The sequence below is a fragment of the Ursus arctos genome, unplaced genomic scaffold, assembly GCF_023065955.2.
Source record: "Ursus arctos isolate Adak ecotype North America unplaced genomic scaffold, UrsArc2.0 scaffold_10, whole genome shotgun sequence".
NCBI classification, from domain to species: Eukaryota; Metazoa; Chordata; class Mammalia; order Carnivora; family Ursidae; genus Ursus; species Ursus arctos.
Genome location: NW_026622764.1, coordinates 26,556,190 through 26,574,346, shown reverse-complemented (window position 1 = coordinate 26,574,346; position 18,157 = coordinate 26,556,190). Strand labels below are relative to the sequence as shown.

General features: G+C 37.3%; 1 long non-coding RNA gene across 2 annotated transcripts in view; it reads left to right on the top strand.

Annotated features, from left to right (window-relative positions):
• The first annotated feature begins 2,141 nt into the window (after positions 1 to 2,141).
• The window catches only part of LOC113251072 (uncharacterized), a 185,978-nt gene continuing 169,962 nt past the window's right edge, over positions 2,142 to 18,157 (top strand). For both annotated transcript variants that reach the window (XR_006408920.3, XR_008957750.1), the window contains exon 1: positions 2,142 to 2,289. This is a non-coding gene — a long non-coding RNA (uncharacterized LOC113251072). The remainder of the gene's footprint in view (positions 2,290 to 18,157) is intronic.

Here is an 18,157-nt window from a genome sequence, read left to right as displayed (position 1 = left end):
ATAAAATTTAAGTAATTATTTAAGAGAGTATACAGAAGATATCAAAGGTGGTCAATATATGTCAAACTAAGTTTTTATATAACAATTGCTATAGGAATTCAGAGAAGGGACAGATCACTTCAGATCAGCTTGTTCAGAATGGTGTCACTTTTCAATAGGAAACCTAACTATCTTATTCTCAATGTATTTTCCTGGGCTAGAATGGGTAAACATGCAGATAGCTACAGGCTGTTTTAAAACTTCTTGAATAAAAATATAGTTAGCTTGGAAACTTCATTTTTAAAATATCAACGTTAACTAGAAATGTAAAATGGGCACTCAGACATTAAAAGAACTAAGATTTCAGTTGCCATCAATTCAAAGAAAGAAGTGAGATCTGAACTGTGTAGAAAGCAAAAGAAGATTTAGATCAATAGAGAGGAAGATCTTTCCCTATCATACATTTGGGGCATGTGTAACAACAACAACAACAAAAACCCCTCTTATATCACAGGAGCAAATATGTTGGTTGAAGCAGTGACATCATATAAGGAAATAGTTGACAATGAGCTCCCGGGAACTTGGAATGTTTGTTGCAGTCAACAACAAAAGACCTTGAACAACCAGAATAATTTAAGGTATCAGAATGAAGGACCATGGATCAGATTTGGAAGAATTCAATGACGTGGAAGAAAAACTAAAAGCAAGATAATAAAGAATGGTAATTTCTCATGGCTTCCTGACAAATGAGTGTCACTCCTCGAGATGCATCTTTGTGTGGCAGGTCTGTCCTAAATAAATCACAAGGTCTGTCATTGTCATAGGATCATTCAAAGCCAGTTTTTTTTTTTTGGGGGGGGGGGTAAATATAATGAAATGGCAAATTGCTATGTGTGTGAATTTTGTTTACTCTAATGCTTCATGGATATCTGAAATGCCAAAATCAGAGGTTCCATTTAAAAAATGAAAATGCAAAGGTATTCAAGAAGGGTTATCAATTCAGACATATCTGTCACTTACACCTCAGCGTGAATGCTCTCTCCAAAACTTTCCCCCAAGAGTAAGAGTAGATGGTATGGAAGAGAAGTTATGGGTCGAACACAGCTGGTTGTAGCACATGAAGCTCAGCTCGATCTTCCACCAATTCCATGTGCGTTAAGACCCGAGAAGGGATGCTAGTGTGGGAAAATGAAATATAAAAGACTGTCTTCTGGTTCCAGCCATACTACCTCAATATCATCCAGAGCCAGCCGATTACCAGTCTGTTTGCCCAAAATTGCCTCGTTGGAATTGCTTTTCTTATTTTTATTTTTATTTTTTTTAAAGCTTTTATTTATTTATTTGACAGAGAGAGAGACAGCCAGTGAGAGAGGGAACACAAGCAGGGGGAGTGGGAGAGAAAGAAGCAGGCTCACAGCAGAGGAGCCTGATGTGGGGCTCGATCCCATAACGCCGGGATCACGCCCTGAGCCGAAGGCAGACGCTTAACCGCTGTGCCACCCAGGCGCCCCTGCTTTTCTTATTTTAACAAATATGTAATGGGATAATCAGTTGAGTGATTTCGGCATTAAACTAATCAGCTACCTGCTCTCTGTAATGGAGGTCTTGGAGAATTGCCAGAAAGAAGAAGAACAATTTTCATTTTATTGCCATATTTTCTCTTTCACTGAGTCATCTTTATATGGGAGGGCTGCCAGTTCTTTCCAGTTTCCTGGTCTAAATGTCACTTTCAGGGTATAGTATCTTGAGGGTCTAGTGTATATTCTGAATATAATCTTGAATTCTATTTTAAGATTTAACTCACTTTTCATGGGGAAAGCTAGACATCTTGTTTTAAATGTGCTTTCCTTGGATAGAATAAATAGACAGAAAATCATGTGTGAGTTCTGAAACTTTTTGACTGAAGATATTTGAAATATTCATTTTTGATATATCATTGTTATCTGAAAACATAAAATGGTCACTAAGATGTTAAAGTACAAGGTTTTCAAGTATTAATTCAAAACTACAGCTCTTAGTCAAGGTCTGGAATGATTTATGTAACTATTTTAAAAAATTACACATGGTTTTATTTTGTTAGTTCCTGGTTGTTATGAATTTGATTTTGCCCATGTTTGGTCAAGTTGATAAGTTTCTAAGAATTCTTCGACGTTCCAGGCTTATTGTTTGTTAGGGGTCTGCCAAGTCACTGAGCACATAAGGCTGCTCATGGCAAAGTGTCTGCTTCAATATTTAGCATCAGATTCTCAAATGGACCAGAAGGACCAGCTGGAGAACACAGGATACTTGGCAGATATTTCAACTAGAATCGTAAGTTATATGTTAAAACAAGTATAAAAGCTTGTATAGGGTATAGGATGATCCGCAGTGAGGTCATTAACTGATACAGGTGTGATACAAGTAAGACCTGAGTGAAACCCTGTATCAGATTTCTACGGCCACAATAATGCACCATAAAAATAATAAGTACTTTTTTTTAGCTTATGGGCCTGTGGGTCAATGATTTAGTCTTGGCTCTGCCAGGCAGTTCTCCCTATTTTGACTGGCCTTATTCATATGTCCAGCTATCAGCTGGATTGATGGACACACTGGGCTGCCACATTCTGATGAGATCTCAGAAAGAACTGAGAAGCATGTTATTGGAAAGTAGAGGAAGAGCCATCCTCATTATAAAGTGGTAAAGAATTTGGCTGAATTGTGTTCATGTCCTAGTGTCTTGTGGAAGGTGGAACTTGTGAATGATGAAATTGGATATTTAGCACTGGAGCTATTTCTAGGCAAAGTGTTACACCAGAGACCTGGATCCTCTTGACAGTAAAACAAGAGAAGAGAGAAATGATTTGAAGATGGAATTGTTTATCAAAAGGAGAGTAGAACTTAAAGATCTGGAGAATTCTCAGCTTATCCATACTGTAAAGAATGAGAAGGCCTGCTGTACTAAAGGGTGTGGTCAAACAACTGTGTGATAGAGAGATTAGTCAGGCCCGTCCAGAGAGAACAGAAGCTAACGGGGTGCCTGTGTGACTCATGTCTGACTCTTGGTTTCAGCTCTGGTCATCTTCACATGGTTGTGGGATTGAGTCTTTTGTTGTGCTCCACACTCACCACGGATTCTGCTGGAGATGCTCTCCCTCTTCTTCTCCCTCTGCTCCTCCCCCTGCATGTGCTCTCTCTCTCTAAAATAAATAAATAAATAAATAAATAAATAAATAAATAAATAAATCTTGAAAAAACCAAAAGAAAACAGAAACTAATATTCACGACCATGGAAGAATACAAAGAAGGGGCCACTGGTACATGTGGGATATCAGCACACACAGCCCACTGAACATTGCTGGTCCACTCCAGTGCCCCATGTATGGCTCTGGCAGGTCAGGTGGCCTCTCCCAAAAGTGCAAGTGGCAAACCTTGGTGGTGTCCCTGCTGCCGTCTCTGCAGGTTTGCAGAGTGTAAAAGCTGTGTTTACTTCATTGCCTCCACCTAGATTTCAAGGGATGCAAGTCAGATCACAGCCACTGGGCACTGGACATCACCCCACCAGAACTGTAGGCACGGGACCCCAGCTTTTGGGGAGGGTCTAAGCAGAGAGCCGAGGTGGGAACTCCCGGCCTAGCTTTGGGGACAAGGCTGCCCAAGGCTCGGGGGTCATTCCCTGCCCTGCAAAGCTGCAAGGGCAGGACCCCTGGTCTGGCGGGCCTGCAGGACAGAGCATGGAGTCAAAGAGCATAGTTCTTGAGCCTAATGTCTCCTGGAACTTCCCCTGTCAAATTTAGGACTTGCTCAATAACATCACTCCTTTCTTATTTTCTAATTCTCCCTTTTGGAATGGAAATGTCTGTCCTACACCTGCTCTACTATTGTATTTTGGAAGCATAGAACTTGTTTGATTTCAAGGTTTACTGCTAAAGAGCAATTTGCCCCAGGATGAATTATATCTTAAGTCTTAAGCTGTGTCTGATTTAGATGATGTTTAGATGGGACTTGGGACTTTGACTTTAGAGTTGATGCTGGAATGAGTTATGGCTTTGGGGACTATTCCAATGGAATGAATGTAGTATGCATTCAAGAGGGACATGAGGTTTGGGGGGCCAGGGGCAGAATGCCATGCATGAATATTTATCTCCTCCCCAATTTATATGTTGAAACCTAACCCCCAGTGTCATGGTGTAAGGACAGGGGCTTTTGGGAGGGGATTAAGTCATGAAGGTGGAATTGTCATGAGTGGGATTAGTGCCCTTATAAAAGACACCCCTCAGAGAGCTCTCTTCCCTCTTACACCATGTGAGGGCAAACAAAAAGACGGCCCTCTATGAATCAAGCTGGCTGTCACTGGACACTGAATCTGCTAGTGTCTTGATCTTGGATTCCCAGCCTCCAGAACAATGAAACATGAATGTTTGGTGTTTATGAGCCACCCAGTCTATGGTATCTTGTTAAAGCAGCCCAAACTAAGAAATAGCAATAAGATATTTATTAAGGATGTTAAAAATCAAGCATAATAAAAATATGTCGATTATTACAAATGGTCTTGTTAAAAGGGAAAAAGAATAAAAATTTGAACTTTCAGGGAAAGTCACCAACCACAGTGGTCAGAAATGCCTTCTATCCTTCATTGTATTGGTAAAGTTGACCAATAACTCATTTTCAATAAGTTTTTATTAGGATTGTAATAGCAGTATATTTGAGAGATGGATTTTTCAAAAAATGTTTATTGTACTTTGTACAATATTATAGTTTTTATGTACTAAGCAGTGCTAGGCATGGAGTTTATGAAGTTGAATGAGGTGACAGAGAAGGGACCTGTCAGTGACACATATTAATGAAGTGTTGGATATTTCCAGGGTATATGCTGTTTCCCCCTCCTCTTCACTTCTCTGAACATGTGATTTCTCCCTACTAGCACACGAGCCTCCTTCGCCATGGTGTTTTGGAGGGCAGAAGGTATTTCTGACCAGTGAGGCGATCATAAAGCACTACCTGAAACAAATATAATTATACATCCGAGAAGATCTTTTTCCCTAAAAGTCCAGGTATATTTCTTTCTGTTTCAGGTAAAGAAGTTATTTCAACCAGTTATTTATTTATCTGATCTTGCTGGTTGCTATTCCTCTTACTGACTCATCTATGTTCCTACTAGATTTATGTGGTTAAAGGATCAAGAATCTATGTGGATGGCTTATTTTAGCCGTGCAATTTTTTCAGTTCTTCTTTAGCTCCTCTTGTTTCATGCTGATTTTGTATCAGTTTATGAAGTTATTTGGTGAATTCTAACACTGCAGTCCTCTTTGAACACAAAAAGCTGTTGTCTTTAGTAGATATTTCATTTCTAATATAATATGTAAACAGTTTTTATTTTTGGCTTTTTAAACAGTGCTATTACAAATTGCAGCTTGTATTCTGATGCTTTTCCCCAAATAAATCTTTGAAAATAAATCAGTGTGCTATTTCCCAAACTTACATCATACAATCCTGACATTTGAATCATTGCAAAAATGTGTCTTGGAATTATTTCCAGTGTCTTTTTAGTCAAAGTTTCCTAACCTAATCCCTACACGGGCAATTGCTAACTTCTTTACATCTTTTCCTGTTTATAATTCTACAAAAAACATATTTTAAGATTCTCTGGTCTGCTGTCTTGTATCAAATGAGAGAAAGAAGTAAACATGCTTGAACACATGCAGGGATGTAAATATGCTACAGAATACTTTATTGTGAGCCTGAGGACCTTCCTTTTTCTCTTTGGGGTCTTTTGGGAAATTGGTGGACACCAGATAGCACCAAACAGCTTTTTCCTCCCTCTTTTCATACTACATTTTCCTTCTTTTCCCTTTTAAGCATTAAATTTTCTACCTAGGAGCTCCTATTTTTTCTTAACTCTTCAAGTTTTTATTTAAATTTTAGTTAGTTAACATGCAGTGCAGTATTAGTTTCAGGAGTAGAATTTAGTGATTCATCATTTACATATAACACCCAGTGCTCATCCGGCAAGTCCCCTGCTTAATACCCATCACCCATTTAGTGCATCCCCCACCCACCTACCCTCCAGCAACCCTCAGTTTGTTCTCTATTGTTAAGAGTCTCTTATGGTTTGCCTCCCTCTCTTTTTTTTCCCTTTCCCCTATGTTCATCTGTTTTGTTACTTAAATTCCACATATGAGTGAGATCATATGGTATTTGTCTTTCTCTGACTGCCTTATTTTGCTTAGCATAATACACTCTAGCTCCATCCATGTCATTGCAAATAGCAAGATTTCATTCTCTTTTTTGATGACTGAGTAATATTCCATCATCTATCTATCTATCTATCTATCTATCTATCTATCTCACCTCTTCTTTATCCATTCATCAGTTGATGGACATTTGGTCTCTTTCCATAATTTGGCTATTGTTGATAATGCTGGTATAAACATCAGCATGTACCCCTTCAAATCAGTTTTTTTTTTAAAGATTTTATTTATTTATTTGACAGAGAGAGAGATCACCAGTGAGAGAGGGAACACAAGCAGGGGGAGTGGGAGATGAAGAAGCAGGCTCCCAGCTGAGGAGCCTGATGCGGGGCTCGATCCCAGAATGCCGGGACCATGCCCTGAGCTGAAGGCAGACACTTAACTACTGCACCACCCAGGCGCCCCTCAAATCAGTATTTTTGTATCCTTTGGGTAAATAACTAGCAGTGCAATTGCTGGGTCTCACGTAGTTCTATTTTTAACTTTTTAAGGTAACTCCATAGGAAACAGGAAAGCCTCCTGTTTTCCAGAGTGGCTGCACCAGTTTGCATTCCCACCAATAGTGTAAGAGGGTTCCCCAGAAGCTTCTAATTCTCCTTCTCACCACGTCTATAACTAGTATAATTTGGGAATCCTGGTTTTTGCTCTTTTGACTCTACTCCGTATTTTGTTCCTCTTACTGTTCTTCGTCAAGATCTTTAGTGCCAGCATTTTATTCTGATTTGCCTTCTCCTGTCCAGTCTTTTTCCGTTGTCACTGCAAGTGTTTTCTCATCCATTCTCTTCCTTGGTATTTCTCTATAGAATCATCATAGCATGCAATTGAAATACAAAGTAACTATTATTCTCATATTAGGCATTACATATAAAAAGGACTTAAGGACAATGACTTGGGTGGTGTCACAGTCCATGACAGGCCTGGGTTGGGGTTTAGAGTTGAAGTCCAATATTAGTCTATGGCTGTCTCATCTAGCTTGTAGTTTCCCTTTCTATGAAAGAGTGAACCATGGCATTTTGACCCCCAACTTTATTTTACCTTTATGTATATTCATATTAGTAACCTCCAACCACATGTTTAGTAAAATGTTAAAAAAAAAATTTAGGGCTTCCCCTTTTAAATAGTATTTTACCACATGACCCTTCTCCAAAGAGAGCAAAAGAAGCCAAAGTATACTGGGTCAGGCTTGCTTGACTCAGCAAATTTCTGCAAATTAGACAGATGATGTGTGTAACCTCAGAGTATCTTTTTTAAGAAGTAACTTATCACAACTGACTATTAGTCTTCAGACATACAGTCTTCCTAGGAATCAAATTGCTCCCAATTTTTTGGATTTTACTCTTTCAGTAATCAAGAATGTTCTCTTTTTTTATCCCCAGAATCATCTGATGCTGAAGAAATCTTAAAGGGTTATCATTGGATTTTGATGGAATTAGAAGCTCACTGATTTGTTCATATAGCCTCAGACAAGTTTAAAAATAGTATGCACTTGGTTAGTGAAACTGTACCAAGGGAAAGGCATATGGTTATATCAGTTAGTGGGTTTTATGAACAGCATTCACATATAAATAGTTTTCACTTAACAAGGGGTTATAATCTCTATACATGCAGATACATCCTGAACCAGGCACATTTTGAGCATAATGTTTCCCCTCTTGGAGAATATAATGTCACATGAAACCATGGGAACAAAATAGAATTGACTTATTTTAGGCAGCTAATTCCTTAATATATTCCTGATGTTCAATTTCCAGTAAGTCATTAAGCTGTCTGGACAGAATATGATTACTAATCACCTGTATTTTGGGGGTTGACTTCCTTATTTTAACCAAAAAAATGTGATTCTCCCTTTTCTCTTGAGACGTTGTAAGAAAGATACCATTGCAAGTATAAGGGAGGATGATTTTCAAACTAATTTTTGCTCTTTATTTGACTATAATCAAACTGACAAATGATTTGTTTGAAGTGGTGGAGTTTGTGGCCATTGAAAAAAACTGTCCTGTATTACTGCAAGAAATCCAGGTGGCTGGCTTTTCCCTGACCCACAGCACCTTCGGCACTACTGGTCCTTTTCTCCTTTTCTAAGGCATTCCGGGTCCAACATACCTAATTTGTTTCAGGTACAAAAATAAAATGTATTTACAAATCTAGCTAATGTTCTGAAATTGTGTGTGCATGTGTGTGTATTGTTATGTGTGTGTGTGTGTGTGTGTGTGTGTGTAAATCACTCATTGACTAATTTTTCTGTGGTCTTGGCATAGATCTTCTAAGTAAAAAAGTCATACATTCTAGGTAATTCTGTGCTTCCATGTTTCTGGCATAGATGGATAGCTGTTGGCTTTTGAAGAGGACAGACCTGGGTTTAAATCCTGTCTCCAGCACTTAACAAATTAGATATCTTTAGGTAAATGGTCGTTAATTTTCTGTGTCAACTTCACTGGTTCATAAGGCACCCATATATTTGATCAAATACTATTCTGGATGTTTCTGTGAGAGTATTTTTAGACGAGTTCGACATTTATTATTTTTTAAAATATTTTATTTATTTATTTGAGAGAGACAGAGATAGCAAGAGAGAGCACAAGCGGGAAGGAGGGGGAGAAGGACCCTGGAATCATGACCTGAGCCGAAGGCAGATGCTTAACCCACTGAGCCACCCAGGTGCCACGAATTTGACATTTAAGTCAATAGACTGAGTAAAGCAGATTGCCATCTCTAATCTGGGTGGGTCTTATCAAATCAACTGGAGGCCTGAATAATAAAAAAGCTGGCTTTCCCCTGAATAAGGAATTCCTCCTGCTTGATTTCCTTAGGGCTGGGACGTTGGTTTTTTTCTGACTTCGGTCTTGACCTGAAACATTGGCTCTTCTTGAGTCTCGACCTGCAGACCTTCAGACCAGACCTATGCTATTGGCTGTCTTGGGTCTCCAAGTGGCTGACTGCAGATCTTGGGACTTGTCAACTTCCATAATCATGTAATTCTTTATGATAAACCTCTTTCCATGCATATTTTTTTTTTTTATGTAGGAGATGGAGATAAATGTCTGCCTATCTATATCTATCTATCTATCTATCTATCTATCTATCTATCTATCTATCCATTGGTTCTGTTTCTCTGGAGAACTCTGACTCATGTGGCAGGTTACCCAATCTTTTGCAACCTTGATTTTGTTACATATGAAAGAGGGATGATATTACCCATTTTATGAGGTTGTTGTAAGGTTAATGAGATCAGGATGGCAAAGTATCTTGCACAAAGTAGGTGTTTATTAAACAGTAACTGTGTTATTCTAATGATTATTTTTCACAGCACAGAACCTTTCTTAAGGCCCTAATCTTGAAGGAAACAGTTCTAGCTAGTCCGTTTCTTTTCTTCCTTCAGCTTTTCCTTCCCACTGCATGGAGATAAAGCTTCCTCAGTCAACTTCCTTTTGAATTCTGGCAGAGTACTGTTTACGTACTGCTGTCATCTCCTTCAAAATTCCTGCCCCCCCCCCCCAAAAAAAAATTCCTGGCTGAAATTTTTTCTTACAAAATTCTCTAATTCAGCAAAGCAGCTAATGATCCATTGGTAATACTCTGGATTCCCATTTTCTGTCTCCCCAGGCTCCAACTTGTTTTGACCCTACCACTCAGGATTAAGGCATCTGGCCTTACCTGTATGTAACAGACATTCCTTGGGTCTGGACAGCAGAAGAAGTTGCCATGGAAATTTGGGCCTTTCTGGTTTGAGGTCACAATCTAGGAATGTGGTTGGACGATGTAGTTTGGGTAAGAGATTTTGGGTCAGATGTGTCATGTCCAATACTCAAAGTAGGAGGCTATGTTCTCTAAGTCCCTCTGAGGTATGCTCCTTTTCTTCTGAAGTTTTACTTCTCTCCCCTCCCTGATCACCCCTTCCTCATCCCTCTAGATAAACACACACACACACACACACACACACACACACACACACACACACACTATTTTCTGTTCTTCCACCTTTCTCTGGCTTGACTTGGTATGTGTTTGTGCAGCAATACTCTGCTTACAGGGTGTTACTGGGCAAGTACTCAACCACTCTGCTTGCATTTCCTCAGCTGTAACATGGTGCAAGTCATATGTACTCCTGGAATTGTGGGGAAATTAAATAACACAATGTATACAAAATGTCTTGCACTCTGACTAGTACATAGCAGGTGTTCCATGAATTATAGTTATTGCTATTATGTGATTCAGATATAATAGGCTATGAGTACCACAGTGAGGAGACAGAGGGCAGATTAAGCCAGAGAGATGCAGGGCAAAGCAAACTTATCAAATTAATGTGGGCAAAAATGATAGTTGAGGATACTTTCATACATCAAAAAAGTGTGTATTGCTATCTCTATATCTCTATCTCTTTATCTATATATCAATTTAAAGAGCAAACCAAGGTTAGAGATTGGGCTATATGGCCAAATAGAGGCAGTAGGCAAGAAGAAGTACTAGAGATGGTTTGTAGGAATCCAGAATGGCTAAGAGGAAGCTGTGAGGACCATAGTCCAGCTATGGCAAGATTGGGTTAAACTGTGGGCAAAGCCCCAAAGGATGACAGGCTGGCAAGCTTGCAAATGTCACAACCAGGTGTGAGGAGAGATCTCATTGTGGTTTTGATTTGCATTTCCCTGTGATTAGTGATGTTGAGCACCTTTTTATGTACCTGTTAGCCATTTGTGTGTCTTTGGAAAAACGTCATTTCCTTTGCTCATTTTAATAAGATTAATAATAATAATTATTCTTATTATAATAATTATTATTTATTTTGCTTTTGGGTCATATGAGTTCCTTATATATTTTGGATATTAGCCCCCATCATATATGTACTTGTAATTATTTTCTCCCGTTCCATAGGTTCCTTTTTCATTTGGTGATTGTTCTGCTGTGAAGAGACTTTTAGTTTGGTGTAGTCCCATTTGTTGATTTTTGCTTTTCTTGCTTGTGCTTTTGGTCTCATATAAAAAAAATTGCCAAGACCAATGTCAAGGAGCATTTTCCCTATGGTTTCTTCAAGGAGTTTTTGGTTTCAGGTCTTATGCTTAAGTCTTGAATCCATTTTGAGTTAATTTTGTGAGTGGTGTGAGGTAGAGGTCTAATTTCATTTTTATGCATGTGTTTATCCATTTTTTTCCAACATCATTTCTTGATGAGACCATCCTTTCCTCACTGAGTATTCTTGGCTGCCTTGTCAAATATCAGCTTTTGACATGCAGTGTTTATTTCTGGACTCTCCGTTCTTTTCTTTTGGTCTCTGTGTTTCCGAGTTTATGCCAGTACTATACTGTTTTGATTACTGTGGCGTTGAAATTAGGAAGTGTGAAGTTTCCAGCTTTGTTCTTCTTTTTCAGAATTGTGGGGAGATGTTAGTCAAAGGGTACAAACTTGCAGTTAGAAGATGAATAAATTCTGGATTGTGATTATAGCTAACAACACTATATTGCATACTTCAGAGTTGCTAAGAGACTAGATTCTAAATGTTCTCACCACAGAAAAGAAATGAAAATTATATGAGATGATGGTGTTAGCAATGTTACAGTAGTAATTATATATATTGCAATATATGTATTTGAAATCAACATGTTATACACCTTAAACTACTCAATGGTCTATGCCAAGTATATCTCAATAAAAGAACAATTGTCACAGCCAGAGTACAAAGGACCATGGGTACTCAGGCATCGACTACTTGTCCCCTTCCTTGGTGGCAGCACCTACTTAGTGAGGGTGGAGATGGTTGACTGTTATGTGTGGGGACCAACCAGTTTTTCTGGATCACACAGCCAGCCAGAGAATTAGAATTTGATCCCAGCACTTTCAAACACCAGCTGCTCTGCAGAGCAAGCTCGTCACCACATCCCACATTCCTATAGCACACACTTTCTGAGGAATCTTCAGGAAAGAGATACTTGAGCTAACTTTTGAATGGCATTCTCAGCAAAGGGCTCCAAATAGGAGAGCAGCATGTTTAGAGAAGTTACAGCAGAAGGTGTCTGAGTGTAGGCACAAAGTGGGCATGATCATGGAAACGGAGCTTTGAAAAGAGTGCAACTTAAAGCTAATAAATAGAAGTGTTACCTGGAGTCCTGGAGTTATTGAGGAGATAATTAGCTATGTTAAGCAGAACAACATGATGAAATTTGTGTTTGAAGGAGTAGCAAATGAAATGGAAGGGAATTAAGCTGGAAACTAGTAGATTAATAAGGAAATATTTCAATAAATGGTAAGAAATGGTAACAAATCTGATTTAGGAAATGTTTGTGATGGAGAATGGGAATGGGATAGCTTTAACAGATATTAAGGACAGTGTAGGGCAAGTGAGTGAGAGGGAAGAGTCATTAAATGAGATAATACAGGAGAAGTAGCTTCTGCTACCAAAGGTTCTCCAGTTGTCTTGAGACACTGCTGTATCAGGAGAGTTTTGGCAGATAATGTGCATCTTAGAACTTAGTCTGCTTCATAGATTTCTAGAAGAAATTCAGTTCTTGGCCTTCCTAATCTGTGAAGTAGAGGGATACCATCAGATCATATTGAACAGGGGTGTATTTGCCGTTGTAATCCTCTTGCACTTGAATTATACAGTCTCTGAGTCAATGCCAGATACAGAGAGAGTTGAACTCTAAAGCTATATTTGGTTCAAATTCATTGTTTTACAATTAAAAAAAATGTTTTTTTTTTACATTGAAGATGAGAGCTTCATTTAAAAATATTATGCTAATCAAATACACAGACCATTCCACCATATTGTGGCATGCCTATAGATACCTGTTCAGTTTACATGTTCTATACAAATTCTTTAAGAAAACAGTTCCATCTACCATGATACACCCAGGAAAACGAATTATTTTTGTAGGTGTTGAAATGAATATATATTTAGCTTTATTTTTGTATGTGTTTATGATTAAATGTTATTGAGCATTAAGAAATAAAACCCTTTATGACCCTTCTTCTAAAATATAATGCAGCATGATATCAAACTTAATACCCTAATTGTAAACTAACAAGAGCAGCTTTTACAATTACTTCAATGTTTGCAAGGTTATGACTCACGAACAAATTACTTTCATGGTTGGGTTGCGTTTATACAAGACAAGGTGTGAATTTTAAAAATGGATCAACAAGATGGGACAGATTTAGGTGTGGACATATTTACGTAACATATTTAAATATGGGAGAAGAGAAGCAGAAAAACAAATACCTCTTTTGGCACGTTCAATACTTAAAGAAGAATTTGTGCACTATTGTATTAATAAACATTTATGAAGATTGAATGAATATTGGCATCAGCACGAAGGATCCTGGTAAAAAATCCTTTAGTAGAGTAAATTGAAGGCTAGTGACACCTTAAAGCCTTAAGATAATATGGAATAATGTCATTTGCAAATCCTTCATTTGCAACAGATGGAATGCAAACTCATTCCAAATGGCAGGCCACTCAACAGTTGCAAATGAAATTAAACCAGTAATGGTAGTATGAATCTGTAAAGAAAAAGAAATAGACAATCCAAGAAATTAAAGTGGAATATTATTGTTTCACATCTAGTAATACACCTCATTCACGGGTGATGCTCCAGCTCATTCTGCTAATTGTCAGTCATGCTTTTCATTTTATGATGATTTCCTCTTTTGCAGATGTAACCCTGCTATTGTTATGCATTTTACCCCCCTCTGACTTCTGTATCCCTCAGATAGATTGTAAGGTTAGATAGGATGTCTACTGCACTTCTTACATACAATAGGCTCACTAAAGGGTTGACAAGGTCTTAAAAAACTCTTCCCAGAACACTTAGCAAGGGTCAAAAACTGAGTCCTGTCTATGGTTCTGAAACCATACCACGTGTCTTTTAATCAACTCTGCCCACGGGTAAAGCCAGTCTGCTCAAATGCAATCTTTGAGCAAGTTCAGAATTGTGCAGTGACTAGAACGCTATGCATTACCATTTATATTACAGCTAAATTGGTCTTATTAAGAGATTAACTGTAGGACAAAAGATAACTCCTAGAAGCTTAAGAATTCTCTTTTAAAATGTATGTCAAAGGAGGAGCCTAGGGAAAAAAATTATCATCCACTAATAAAATATTTAAGTGGGGGGTTATATAAAAAAGAACCAAGACATACTATATGGACGTGTATCTTAGTAAACATTTCTAACTCTGTGTGTGTATGCATTTCTTATGCAGTGTATATTATTATTATGCCATTATTATCATGCCTGTGTTTTATTCTAATATTTTACATGGGCAAAATCAACTAGATGCCTACATCATATTTCACTTTAAAAAAAATTTATCTATTTATTTGAGAGAGAGAGAGAGAGAGTGAGTGCACAAGTGGGGGGAGGGGTAGAGGGAGAGAATCTCTCAGGCAGACTCCCAGCTGAGCGCAGAGCCCATCGAGGGGCTTGATCCTGTGACCCATGAGATCATGACCGGAGCCAAAACCAAGAGTCAAATGCTCAACCTAGTGAGTGCCCAGGTACCCCACATCATATTTCACTTTCTTGAGATTTTCTGTTACTAGTAATTAGTGAATGTTATCAAATTGTCACAGGTTCAAGTCTTGATCCAGAATTTCTGGAATTCCAACTCTATTAGTAGGTAATCAGTAGCATCTTTTAGAGAGCTTTTATGGAAAACAACTTCCTCCCCAGAAATACTTAGCAAAGGATTGTGATACAAATACTCTTCCCGTGGGCTTACTGGCATTCTCTGAGCCCCCCGTCATTCTTGCGGGGTTCCCAGAGACAATGATTCTTCCTTCCTCCTTTGACTTAGAACTGCTTTTCTCAGCATTTCTAGAGCGCACAGCTAATATCAGTATTCTCAGGTGCAGAAGCCCAAGCTTCTTTCAAGGACTAATTCCACAGAGGAGTTTCTAGGACTCCTTGGAGATTGTCTACAGAGTATAAATTTTCCTAATGACTGCAGAATATTACCCAAAAGATCTCTCAAATGATCTTCACAGGTACTTCACTGCAGAGCTATGCAAACCAGAAGTGTCCAAGCTCTGCGCCCATACTTAGTAAGAATCCTGATAGATTTTTCATATGTCCCTGACCAAAATCTGTGAGACATGAACATCATCTTCTTTCTCTCCTATTTCCAGCTACTCAATCCTATTCATCCCACCTACATAGCAGTCTCTTGAATCTCTGCATCCCAAGCATAGCTGAGCCACCTCTCCTGCGGATATTGTAAAAACCTTCTCTTTGATTTTCCCAGGTGTATCACTGATCCCCTCTGATCAGTCTTCATACGTAGTCAAGATATCCTTATAATAGTGTACATTTATTATATTCTTTTTCTAATTAAAACCCTTTCAATGACTCCTTATTGTTCCTTAGATCAAAAATCCTTAATGTGGTCTACAAAACCCTATCTGATCTGAGACCTGCCTACCTCAATTTTCCTTTAGAGTTTAAACTCCAAATGAGCATGGACTATATATCTTGATCTTGTTTACAATGCTTATACCACCATTTTCTCTATGTTTAGCTTGGAGTATTGCATCCAGTAGGTGCTCAATAAATATCTATCACTTGCTAGGTGTCTCTGGAAGTGCCTACATAGCCTTTGTTCAGTAAGATAAACTTGAACAATAACTCTAATAAACTTCTGATTATACTATTAAGACTTCAGGGCACTTGAACAATTCTAATTTTTCTTATTTTTTGGTATGCGTAAAATTGTTCACATTAATAGCTCATTTCTGGAAAATTATGTCTTTTTCTTTTAATCATATGATATCTGAACAATTTATAGATGCGTAATTGGTTAATTCTTAATAAATACTTAAGAGGGCTTTCCACTGCCCTAATGCTTTGTCTTCTTCAATATCTCTGGAGATTTAGAGCTATTCCATTTCATTGTTTTCTTAGTTTAACTTTAACCTCTAAAGTTAAAAATTAGTTAGGTCCCAAACTATGTTTTTTGTCTTATATATGGCTAAAGTTTTACCTATTTACTAATAGTGATGTTTTTATAATCTCTTTTTGGGTTTGGAATATATACACATACATATATGTTATATATGTATATTCATATATACATATGATTTTTAAAACCATGTCATATAGTCTGAAACGGTTTCTATAAATGTTGAAAGAAAACCACAGGAATAGAATCTGCTCTTGCACTTGATTTAACTCGTACTCACTACCTGTATATTGATTATACTGATAGCAAGATATATTTGGACCTGCACACAAGACTGGATTTTTATAAACAGTTACTACTAATTAGATTACTCCCATGTTCCACTTTGAACTATAGAAGAGAAATTCAGGAATATGTCTTGCTTCTCTTTTCTTCATATCACCTTTCAAAGGTTTCAAATGAACAAAGGTTAATAATGAGAATAATTTATATATTAGCATATTTGTACTAATTCAGAATGAAAGATGAAAACATCTTGCAATTTTTTATTCTGGATTTCATTTTATTTTTAGCCTCTCAACATATGGATGTTGAAATCTGTGCTTGGATATGGATTTAATGCTTCTTTTTGAAAAAATGTGATCTTTGGGCTAAGTCTGACAAAGTTTTATTTTTCTGGCTTAAACCTAAGAAGTTTCCTCCAGTTATTTATTTTATGTTTTAATTCAATTACTCAACTCATACATAAATATGTTCTCACTGCAAAAGATATAAACAAGACAGATAAAGCAAAAGTCCTTTGGTAGCCCCATCTACCTCCTACAATTCGCTTTCCCAACACTGACCATGATTGGATGTTTGATATATGCTTTTGCTAAACTTTAAAACTCATTTCATACATATATGTACGTTCAAAACAAAAGAAATTGACAATTTTAAAACATGAACAGTATTATATGTATTGACATGTAACTTCTCTTTATAGTATCTCTTGGAGGTCATTAAATGTCTTCCCATACTATAAAATACTGCTTAGTTTTCTACAGTTTGACCATTCAATTGTTGATGGATATTTAGATTGCTTCGCATTTTACGTTAGTACAAACTTGTTACGCAGAAAACCTTGTTCATGCCTTTTGCCTTTCATGAAGATATCAGACTAGTACTAGATAGAAAGAAACCTGTGGGTTTTTTAAATTTTATTAATACAGACAAATGCCATCCATATTGTCTCTGACAATTTACAATTTCATCCAGAGTTTATAAGAATATCTGTCTTTACAAATATTCATTGACATTATCATTTAAAAAATATTTTTTCCAATGTAATGAGTGAAAAATGATATGTATTTTATTTTCATGTTCTTTATTCTTAGTTAACATTTGTTTATGAGTTTATTGGCATTTTTATTTCCTCTTCTGTGTATTTCCGTGCACAGTTTTTTTTTTTTTCTTTTGGGTTTGGTTAATTCCTTTTTTAAATATTGAATTATAGGAATTATTGAGGCATTTTGGATATTATATATATTTCAAATATTTTTCCTTCAATTTTTCCTTTTAAAAAAGTTTCCTACTTCACTACGTCTGTATCTTTGGGGTAAATACCGGTAGTGCAATTGCTGGATCATAGGGTAGCTCAATTTTTACCTTTTTAAGGGACCTCCACACTGTTTCCAAAGTGGCTGTACCAACTTGCATTCCCACCAACAGTGTAAGAGGGATCCCCTTTCTCCACATCCTCTCCAACATTTGTTGTTTCCTGCCTTGTCAATTCCTGCCATTCTAACTGGTGTAAGGTGGTATCTCAAGGTGGTTTTGATTTGAATTTCCCTGATGGCTAATGATTTTGAACATTTTTTCATGTGTCTGTTAGCCATTTGTATGTCTTCATTGGGAAAGTGTCTGTTCTTATATTCTGCCCATTTTTTGATTTGATTATTTGTTTCCCGTGTATTGAGTTTGAGAAGTTCTTTGACTAATATAACAATATAAAAATTATTAAAAGAAAATTTAAAAATTTCCTATTTTTTTTATGCAGAAGTTTTTATAATGTGGTAATATGT